This window comes from Condylura cristata, unplaced genomic scaffold (genome assembly GCF_000260355.1).
Source record: "Condylura cristata isolate star-nosed mole 26May11 unplaced genomic scaffold, ConCri1.0 scaffold00012, whole genome shotgun sequence".
NCBI classification, from domain to species: domain Eukaryota; kingdom Metazoa; phylum Chordata; class Mammalia; order Eulipotyphla; family Talpidae; genus Condylura; species Condylura cristata.
The window spans coordinates 16,872,472-16,883,669 of record NW_004567113.1 but is presented as its reverse complement, the minus strand read 5'-3'; the positions used below and the strand labels follow the sequence as shown (position 1 = coordinate 16,883,669).

Below are 11,198 nucleotides of genomic sequence, written 5' to 3'. Positions count from 1 at the left end.
TGTGCCATCTGCATTGCTACCCTGGCCAGGGATTGAACTCATCCTGCAGTGGCAGGTGATAGCCTGACAGTGCTGACACTTTAACCTTACTGTGCCAGGGGGAGGCCCCCCAGTCACATTTTTTTCCCTTAAAATTGTTTATTGTCAAATAATTTACAAATATCTTACTGTCTTTAGTAATCTAGCAATAGACTGATCATTTCTTCTGATAAGGATAGCCATAAACTAAAAACCAAAATCAGCTGACTGAATATTCCTTCTTTAGCCTCTCCTGAAAATGAAACTTGATTTTGAGTAATCCAGAGCTGTGGCACCAGATACAGATGACAGCTTCAAGATTGTGACTGAAAGTCAAGTCAGTCACTTGAGAAGCATTCTTGCTGGAGTTGACCATGTACGTTAACCTGGCACTGGGCTCATTCATGGATTCCTTCAGGAAATAGTAGATGATGTTGGCTAGATATATTCTTGGTTATTCTGTAGCATATCAAGCTCACTATCACCTTATAGTCAATACTCAAGTTCTCTGCTCTTGAATATCAAAAGAAGATGGGCTCTTCAGTTTTGTAGGAGATAAAAGAAGTGCATCTATTAGAGATGATAAATCTCATCAAATTCATATCCAGAATTTAATAATTCCAGGGTAATGACTGATCCACCTCCAAAGTCAGGGACTTTCCTCCCACTTCTTTGAATGACACCAGAAACTTGTCAGAAAAAGTCCTATAAAATAAACCCTTGATCTTATCACCCATAGCAACCAGCATAACTTCACTTTCAGCTGCGAGGTAACCTCACTTTTCATCTGTTCAGCAACTGAGGAATAAATGATACCACAAAGCCCTTCGTTCAAGATACAATGGTTAAGGATGTATTTCTTCTTGTTTTCAAGCACATTAATATCAGCTTTATCTTAGAGTCCAATATCTTGTTCCAGAGTTGTTTTCAGATTTGGTGTTTCAGCTTTTTCTCAATTTGGGATTATTTGGATGTCACCACCATTTTCAACATTTCATAATCCTGGAATTTTTTGATTGACTTTAATTACCTGGTAGTCTCTTTCTAAGTTGCCATAGTTTGAACTTGGATCCACGGCAACGTCATGGCCTAGGTTAAGAGCTCGTGGGCCCCCACCCATGCCAGCTGAAACATAATCTGGCAGTCCTTACCACACATCTTTTAATCACTTTCAATTTTAAAAACTCCAGCCAAAATTAATTCTCAGTTTTTGCTAAATGAAAGCTTTAACACGTTCTATGTCTCATAATGTGCAACATAAAATTTTATATTTGTTTGCTAAGTTGGTAATTGCTTTAATGAAAATCTCTACACATTTTTAATTTAAATAGAACAACCCAGTGTTTCCCAAAGCGCAATATCTATACCATTAGTGGTATAGGAAATGAATTCAGTGGTTAAAGAAACCATCGCATTTTAAATTAACAGTTGAAGTATATTTTTAGCATATTATAAGGAAATATATATAAGACCGTGGTTTTATCATTATTATTTCATAGGGTGACACTATTATTTATAAAATCAATTTTAAAATATTAAGTAAATTATATATAGAATTATATATAAATTGCTTTTCAAAATGTCTCTATCATTTTTACATTCCCTCTAGCAGTGTATGAAGGTTTTAGATTTTTTCATACCTTTTCTAACACTTGGAATTATCAGTTATTTATTATACACATTTTAATGAGTGTATGAAATCATACATGTTTTAATTCAGAGAAAACATTTGGGGATAATTTATGGTGGTTTTTAAATATGCCATTTGGAAAATAGAATATATACTTAAACTATGAAGTTCCAGAAGTAGAACTGGAATAACAGACTTTTTAGGTAAGCAAATTCTGGCACAAAGTTAAGCAAAACTAAATGCTATGTACTTTGCAAACTAATAGTGACTTTCTTATTGAGTGTATTTACTTCCAGGTGGATCAAATAGTGTTCTTCAATTATAGTCAAAGAAATTGACTTAAACTGAGTAGGAGTGCATTGTAAGGACTGGAGGGGTGATTCACAGAATGAAAGAAAAAGCTAAACAACTAGTATTTGGAAAGGACAGAAAGCAGTCCACCTCAGGAAATCCAAGTACCAGGAGCGAGCCAATGCACACTTTCACTAGAGATCTGCTGTCAAGATGAATTAGTTCTGTTTTCTGATCTTGTGTCACTCCACTCAAGATTTAAATTCTAAAGTGAGAGAATCTCCTATGTCTAGTTTAGTTTACACAGCCAGACCTTGGTCAGAAGGCAGAATTGATAATCCTCACCAAAAGTTTGTACTAGGGAAGAAGAAATTCAAGAAATTCTCCAGGGAATTTTTTTTTTTAAAGATTTATTTATTTGTACATACAGAACTGGGGTACAGGCCAGAGGATCAGGGGCGGTGAGAGGCTTCACCAGAGACAGAGTGGGGAGCAGAACAGGCAGATCGACGAAGTACACTGCTGAGGGGAGCAGCGGGCGGGTCAGGAGAGGTCTGCCGCGCCATGTGGTCTCCTCTGGGGCAGGCGGGATTTGAACTCATGCGGAAGTGGCTTCAGCTTCTCAGTGCAGTGCTTTAACCCGCTGCGCCACCAGGGAGGGCCAGAATTTTTTTTTTTTTTAATAGCACTTTTGGGTGCTGGGCAGGCAAATCTGACAGATGTCTACTGTACTAGGTCACTATCTGGGGAATATTCGGGAAAAATTAGCAATAGTAGCAGGATCAACAAATCTCTAAAGTCCCATTCATTCCTTAAATACTTATTAAAGGTCTTGTATGATTTCTATGACATCAAGAATTATATTTATTTAAATTTAAAGTTTACTTCGTTAACCTGAACATATTTTTATATACATAGCAAGTGGACTCTGTACGCAAAAAGTGTTGCCCATTTATTTTCTGAAGGGGAAGAAATGTTGATGTCATTTTATTAAAGAGAAATACATAGATTCTCTTGGTTAAAAAAATGTTTCAATCAAACAGAGCAACACTTATATGATTTCTGTCACCTTGCCTCCCTGAGGCTCCGTGTAGATCTTCTGTACTTATACAAAGTATATATTCCTAAATCTGCACTGTTGGCATGGAAGTTTTCATAGTATTTTGCAATATATATGTGTTATATATATATGTATAGATATATATAAATTTATTTGCTCTTAGTTTTATGCAAAACTAGCATTATTATAATTGTAATAGTAGTATCCCAAAACTTACTATATTATTATTGAGATATATTGGACATATAACACTTGAAATGCACATGATTCAATATTCCTATAGTAAAATGATTATTGCAATAAGTCTATATAGCATCTACCACCATACAGTGTTAGTAAAAAAAATTTAATACATCAATTTTTAAATATGCATTGAATGATTTGCTTGGGTTTTTGCTTTCTTTTTGGGGAGTTGTATGTGTTCTTTGGAGGTTTTGGGTGTTTGCCCCTTGTTTCTTGATGTGCAAGTATTTTCTCACAGTTGGTAGGATGACTTTTCATTTTAGCAATAGTTTCTTTCACTGTGAAGAAGCTTTTTAGCTTGGTGTAGTGTAGGTTGTCTAATTTGTTGGCCTTTTTTCTTTTTCAATGTAGGCACTTCAGACTATGAATTTCCTTTATGGGCTGCTTTAGCTGTACCCATAGGTTTCAATGTGCTGTCTGCCGTGGTCCATTGTACCACCTCCACACTTTACTGCTCCCCACCTCCTTTGATAGCTGCCATTCTAAAGCCAGATTTTTTCTAGTTGGTTTGCTTTGGTATTCCAAAGTTGCTGATAGGAACATTTTTGTGTATTTCTTCTGATGATGTTTTAGGGCTATTATAAATAATGCCCTAACTTATTAACAGTCTTATCCACTTTCTTTGGTAAACATATATATTCAGTTTTGTTGGAAATATACCTAGTAGTGGATTTGCTGGATCCTAAGTTAGGTATATGTTTATTTGTAGTAGATACAGCACAACAGTTTTTTCCAAAGTAGTTGTATTGAAATATCCTGCCAACAATATGTTAAGAGTACCAGCTGCACCATGTCCTTGTCAATAATTGGCTTACTGTTTCCATTTTAAACATGCTGCTGAATGTGACATTGTCCTCAAATTTTTGAATATTTAAAATTCTATGAGTGAGGAGACAGAATTTAAGATGGCATTTCCCACTGGTCATAGTTATAACATGGTGATTTAAAGTTTTATATGATTAAATAAATAATGTTTTCATTTTCATTAAAGCCTAAAAATGATGGAGGAAATCAGTTGTTCTCTGATTCTTAAGTTACTGTCTTCCTGGGGGAGGGATTAATTATGTTTGTATTATCATCTGTCAGACTCTAGAGTCTTTTTTTCAACATTATCCCTTTTGTATATCTAAATCCCAAAATGTGATAAAATAGGCCTATAAGGTTTTAAAATTAGTGTTTCTGTAATTTCAAATATTGTTACTGTTAGTGATATTATACTAGAATGGAGACTACAAATTCATGGCTCACATCCTATCCTCCCCCTTCAACAGTGGGGCAGGCTATGATAGATAGTGTGAATCACAGAAACCTTGCTCAATTTCTGTATAGTCTTGGATTATTTTTTCTCAATTCAGAATTCCACAGTCATACTGTTGATAAGAAATTTGATGGAAGATCAAAATATTTTTGCACAATTGTACCTGCTGTACAATGTATAAGGTAATTTGTTGAATCTTAAACTTTTCTCAAATATTGCCATTGTTGGTTTATCCTACCTTAGACTGACCCAAATATAACTTATTTTTAGAAAGCTATCATTTATATCTATCACTTAGATCATCCTAACTGAGGGAGTGGCTTACTTTTACTTCAATTTTGTTCAATTATAAAATTTTCTTTATCCTTTTTATTTCAATAATTAATCAATTTTTTTGTTGTTGTTGTTTAGTCTAAGAAAACTTCTGAGGGTTGCTGTAGCTCTGTTGGTCAAAAGTAAATTAGGGGAAAATGACTTTAAGGTTAAGTGTGTATCCTTACAGTCAGGGGTGGGGTCACATTTAAATTCTGTAACATTTAAAACATATTGGTTATTGTATTGCTGGGAGAAAGGATGAATAAACTCCACAAACAGGTTTTGTGGACCCTACCACCATCCCAGACCAAAGAGACCAAGAAACTGAGGACTACAAATCCCATAATTCATCACCATTGAAGGAAGGATTGCTGGGAAATAAAGGTGGAGTTAAGCAGCCAGGCTTAGGAATTAACCAGCTATGTGGGTGTTGGGGGCCCTTGATTTCTCATTGGCTTTCAGCATGCTATTGGGATTCCAGCTCAGTGGAACTGGTAGGGTACATTTGCCAATTTATGTCTCTCTTTATCCCTGAGTTATTCCTTTCGTCATTTCCCCTTTTTGTAACTAAATCCTTTATTAACCATTTTGTGTGTGTCTGCAGATGAGTCTCATTATGACTCCCACAGAAAGGCCAAATCATTTCACGTTGGGGTTGCCCTGTAACAATTTGATATATATTGATAGTAGTAAGATCACTTGAAATTCAGTCTAAAATAATTTATGGTAGTGAATTTAAAATTATGGTTTTCAAAGTGGAAAGTCGGAGAATGAGTTACTTCTAAAATTTGGCCCTGCTAAGATAAAAAGATTATGATTAAAGCCTGAAATAATTAATAATTAAAACCTGAGAGGAAAAAAGGAAGGAAGGAGGTTTAGATAGAAAATAAGAATGGGGTGATACAGATGGAACATGTCTCTAAGAAAAAGTAAGCCAGGAGATAAATGTCAGCATAGTGGTTTATGCAAATGTTGTGCTCCCAATTCTAAGCTTTACTAAGTTTATTACCTTGATCATTGACTTGGCTTATCAACCTGACTATTTTGGGATCTAAAATAACTCACTATTATGAGAATCGAATTAGTAAGATAAATGAAATAATTATAAATTAGGATAGTAATCCACAGCTGCTGTGCATACGAGGACAATTATGAGACACTCAATATGTTAATAACTCAAACTAGATTAACAAAAATTCCATTTTCTGACTCGAATGGAGTAATTTGTACTAGACTTTTCCTCAAATGAAAAACAACTAGAAAACTGGAAAAAGATCTGTGAATTAATTATTTTCTGACATTAAAAAAAGTGTAGTCCAGGGATGTGCTCTTTGCATGAATGGAAGCAAATGTGGAAAATCCAGGCCCAACCTGGTGTGAAACCAAGGAAATCATGGCAATCTTTGTAGAAGATGCTGACATCAGCTTTTATGAAAGCTGTGGATGCTTTGATGTGTGGAGCGTAGTGCCATAGATGCAGGAGCTATGCGGAGAAGCTCCAGGAACCTGCCGGGAGTAGTACATTGAGTCTCACTGTGCTTTAAAGTGCGCATGTGTGGAGTGAAGTGACATAAGGCCTGACTGTTTTCAAAACGTATGCATAGTTGAGACATTTGAGTTTTGGCCAAGAGAGTGGAAACCTCATTGAAAATCCTAAGCATTTTTTACATACCCCTGAGTTGTGCACAAGACTAAAACTGTTTTAAAGACTGCTGTAAACTATCACTAACAAAGTTTAAAATCAACCTTAAAGAAATCAAACTACTTGACAATGTAACTTCCTGTCAAAGCTAATATTCTTTAAATGAAGAAAATCAAATTCAAAGAATTATGATGCCTGAAGCCCAGTAAAAATTATGATGTGAAAATAAGCAGTAACATGTAAAGAAAATTAATCAGTAAACACTAACTCAGATTCTAAAGGGATAAATGAAATGGACAAGTGCTTTAAAATAATTATTATGTGTTCAGTTATGTAATAGAAAACTTGAGCACAAGGAGAAGAAAAATGGAAAATATTTTCATAAGAAACAAAGGGGGCCCTCCCTGGTGGCTCAGCGGGTTAAAGCTCTGCGCTAAGAAGTTAAAGTCACTTCCGCATGAGTTCGATTCCCGCCTGCCCGGGAGGAGGAGATCCACATGGCGAGGTAGACCTCTCCAGACCCGCCTGCTGCTCCCCTCAGCAGTGTACTTCATCTATCTGCCTGTTCTGCTCCCAGCTCTGTCTCTGGTAAATCCTCTCACCCTCCACATCTCTGGCCTGTACCCCAGTTCTATATGAATAAATAAATAAAAATTTTAAAAAAAAAAAAAAAGAAAGAAACAAAGGGAACATTTAGGGCTAAGAAATGCAATATCTGGGGTCTCCCTGGTGACCTCGGGGTTAAGTCTCAGTGTTATCACCTCTACAGCCTGAGTTTGATCCCCAGCCAGCCAGACAGCTAACCCACATGGCACAGCAGACCTCCTCTATCTCTCCTGCTGCTCCCCTCAGCATTGTATTTCAGTCAGTCTGCCTGTTCTGCTCCCCACTCTGTTTCTGGTGAATCCTCTCCCCTACCCTTCTTTCCCCCACTTACCACCACCTCTGGCCTACACCTCAGTTCTTCTAACAAAAACAAGAACAAAAGAAATGCAGTATCTGCATGGAAAGTTCACCATTTGAATTATTAGCAGATTATCTACTGCAGCAGAAAAGAACAGTGCCTGTGACATAGGAGTGAGATAGTAATAATAGTAATAAAGAAAACAAATCCTGAGGAATAGGCCAACTGATCTAACATGTGTAACTGGTGTACCAGAAAAGGATAGGAGAGAGGAGTCAGAACAGAGTCAGAGGTGTGGGGTGAAGAGGATTCACTTGAGTGGGGAGCAGAACCGGGGCCTTTACTGAGTATACTGCTGAAAGGAGCATCAGGCAAGAGAAGGGAGGTCTGCAGCACAACATATGAGTCAGTTCCCTGCTGGGCATTGAACTCAATTCATAGTAGGTATAGCACTGAGATTTAACCCTTAAGTCACCACGGAGGTCATCCAACTTTGTTTTTTGTGTTTAAAGATTTTTATTTATTTGTGCATACAGAACTGGGGTACAGGCCAGAGATACAGGGGTGGTGAGAGGATTCACCAAAGACAAATGGGGAGCAGAACAGGCAGATAGATGAAATACACTGCTGAGGGGAGCAGTGGGAGGGTCAGGAGAGGTCTGCCGCACCATGTGGGTCACCTCCAGGGCAGATGGGAATGGAACTCATGCACAAGTGGCCCTAGCCTCTCATGCTGTGCTTTAACCTGCTGTGCCACCAGGGAGGGCCCCCAACTTTGTTTTTATTTAAAAAAAATTTTGTCTGGGGCCCTCCCTGGTGGCGCAGCGGGTTAAAGCACAGCACTGAGAATCTAAAGCCATTTCTGCATGAGTTCGATTCCCGCCTGCCCCGGAGGTGACCACATGGTGTGGCAGACCTCTCCTGACCCAACCGCTGCTCCTCTCAGCAGTGTACTTCGTCGATCTGCCTGTTCTGTTCCCCACTCTGTCTCTGGTGAAGCCTTTCGCCGCCCCTGAGCCTCTGGCCTGTACCCCAGTTCTGTATGCACAAATAAATAAATCTTTAAAAAAAAAATTTTTGTCTGGCATTTCAAAATTATTTGTTTTCCTATACAATTTATAGAATCAACTTGTCAATTTGTCCAAAATGGGCTAATAGGATTTTGAATGAGATTTCATTAAATCTATAATTGAGAGAGAGCTAGTACCTTAACAATATTGAGTCTCCAATCCACGACTGGTACATCTATTTAAGTTTTCTATAATGGCTTTCAGCAAGACAAAGTTTAAGGAAATTCCTTTCTGTCCCATTTGTTGAGAGGTAGCTGTTCTTCATGTATGCTTGTTAAATTTTATTCACTTCTTTATAGAGTACCATATAGATTTTCTATTTTAGTTTGTTAACATGCTGAGTTATATTGACTGTTTTTTCAAACTTACATCAACCTTTGGTGCCAGGGACAAATCCCTCTTGTTCATATTGCATTATCCTTTTTGTATGTTGCTTATTTGTTTGCTTAAATCGAAGTAGTTATTTTACAATACAATACTCCATTGCCTTCAGGATGACGTTTTCTCAGAAGGCTGCCACCACTAAATATCCATTCAACTAGTTCTCCCTTTGCCCTTTGCCTTCTTCCTCCTTTCCCTCTGGGAACTAACATTCTGTTGTTAGAGTATAATGATTTGTTTTTGTTTTCTTTATAGTCTACAAATGAGTGAGATCTCACAGCATCTTTCTCCTTCTGACTTTTTCACTTAACCTCAAAGACCACACATGTTGTTGCAAGTGGCAGGTTTCTCTTTTTAATGGTTGAGTAATAGTCCATCGTGTGTCTACCCCATCTTCTTTACTCACTCCTCCAAAATGGGCAATTTGTTTCTACAGCTTTGCTATTGTGAATAATGCTGGAATGAACATAGAATTGCATGTCTTTTCAAGTTAGTGTTATTTTTTCCCAGTACACACCCAGAAGTAGAAGTACTTGATCATACTGTATTACTATTTTCATCTTGTTTACTTTATTGTATCATTTTCAATGGCAGTAGCATTTATTTACAATACTTCACATAATTTAGGGATGTAGGATGGCCTCTCTTAAGGTATATGAAACAGGACCCTCCCTGGTGGCGCAGCAGGTTAAAGCACAGCACTAAGAAGCCAAAGCAACTTCAGCATGAGTTCGATCCCCACCCAGAGGTGACCCACATGGCGCAGCAGACCTCTCTTGCCTGATCCACCTGCTGCTCCCCTCAGCAGTATACTTCATTGGTCAGCCTGTTCTGCTCCCCACTCTGTTTCTGGTAAATCCTCTCACCACCCTTGCATTGCTGGTCTGTACCCCAGTTCTGTACGCATAAATAAATAAATCCTTAAAAAAAATGTATGAAACATTACACTGCAGAGCCTCAACTGTGGCTTGCTTGGGCCAAGGGTCAAGTGCTGCCTCCATTACTGTGAAAGCTGCTGGAGGTTCTGGCACTGCCTCAATTGACGTGCAAGCAGAAGGAAGCACCTTCTGACAGTCCTGGCTAGTGAGCCAAAGAACCCTGAGGTGGCAGATCACTTATGAGGCCCAGCAGGAGGCAGACTCTGGCAGGTCTTGTGCTGTCCAGGGAGTGTGGTTGTAGTGCTTTACCACTCATTACTCACTAGCTGTCCTGAAAACCAAAGATTTCCTTGGATGGTCTTTGGTTGACTGCAGAGGTACAATTTGCTTATTCACAGGCAGGTAGTGGCTAGCAGAGTCCTAGTGTATTTGTATGCTGACCCTGTTGCTTGTTGTCTCTAACCCCTACCTAGTTTGGCTACTTCGTGGGGGTAAGTGAAGCCGTCATCAGTGATTCGTTTTGGGGGGGCTAATATGGTGATAGGTTCCAAGATGGCGCCCATCGATGCCGTGAATGGCAAGGCTGTGAGAAGTTGCCAAGATGGTGTCTGCTAGAGACTGGTTTATTTCTTAGTTTTGCTTGCCCCTCAGGCCAGCACTGTAAGGATAATATTTGGTGCTATCCAGATGGAGTCCCAGGACAAATGACTCTGCTTACAGGCCTGGATGATGGGTTAGATCTTAGTTTCCACTTTTTCTTTTTTTAAGATTTATTTATTTATGCTTATAGAACTGAGGTACAGGCCAGAGGTGCAGGGGATAAGAAAATTCACCAGAGACAGAATGGGGAACAGACCAGGCAGATGTACTGAAATACACTGCTGAGGGAAGCAGTGGGTGGGTCAAGAGAGGTCTGCCATGCCATGGGGGTGAGCTCCACGGCTGGGGATTGAACTCATGCTGCAGTGGCTTTGGAGAGCTTCATAATGCTTCATAGTGCTCCATTGTGCCACCAGGGAGAGCCCAGTTTCTACTTTTACCTCAGTTTTCCTGTGCACACTTCCCTCTGTTCCTTATTATGGGAGTTCTTGGAGTTTGTGCTACACTGTAATATAGGCCTGTGGAGCTTGATATTAGGAAGAGCCCTCTCTGCTTTCCAGGGAAAAACTCCACACTTTAGCAGTGACTTCCCATTTGTGCTTCCTTGGGGCAAGCATATGGTGCTGCTTTTTTACCCTTTGTTGTTGTGGAAGTTCTATTCCTATGGATTTCAAGTCTGATTGAGTAACAGGGTGGTCCCTAGAAAAAGGGGAAGTTCCAGGTTCCCTGCCCCACCCAGAAGGAGGGTGGAGCTGAGCAGAGAAAAAGGAGAGAAGAGGAGAATGAATGAAGTTGTTTGGAGAACAAGGAGACCTAAGGAAGCCACACGGAGCAGCAAGCATGTGATGAAGAAACCATGCTTGTTTCCTGACCCTGGACTGGTTAAGGCAGATGTGGGTGAGATACCT

General features: G+C 39.0%; 1 pseudogene; it reads right to left on the bottom strand.

The window, feature by feature from the left end:
• Positions 1 to 238: 238 nt before the first annotated feature.
• LOC101623103 overlaps positions 239 to 11,198 on the bottom strand; it is a 55,696-nt pseudogene continuing 44,736 nt past the window's right edge.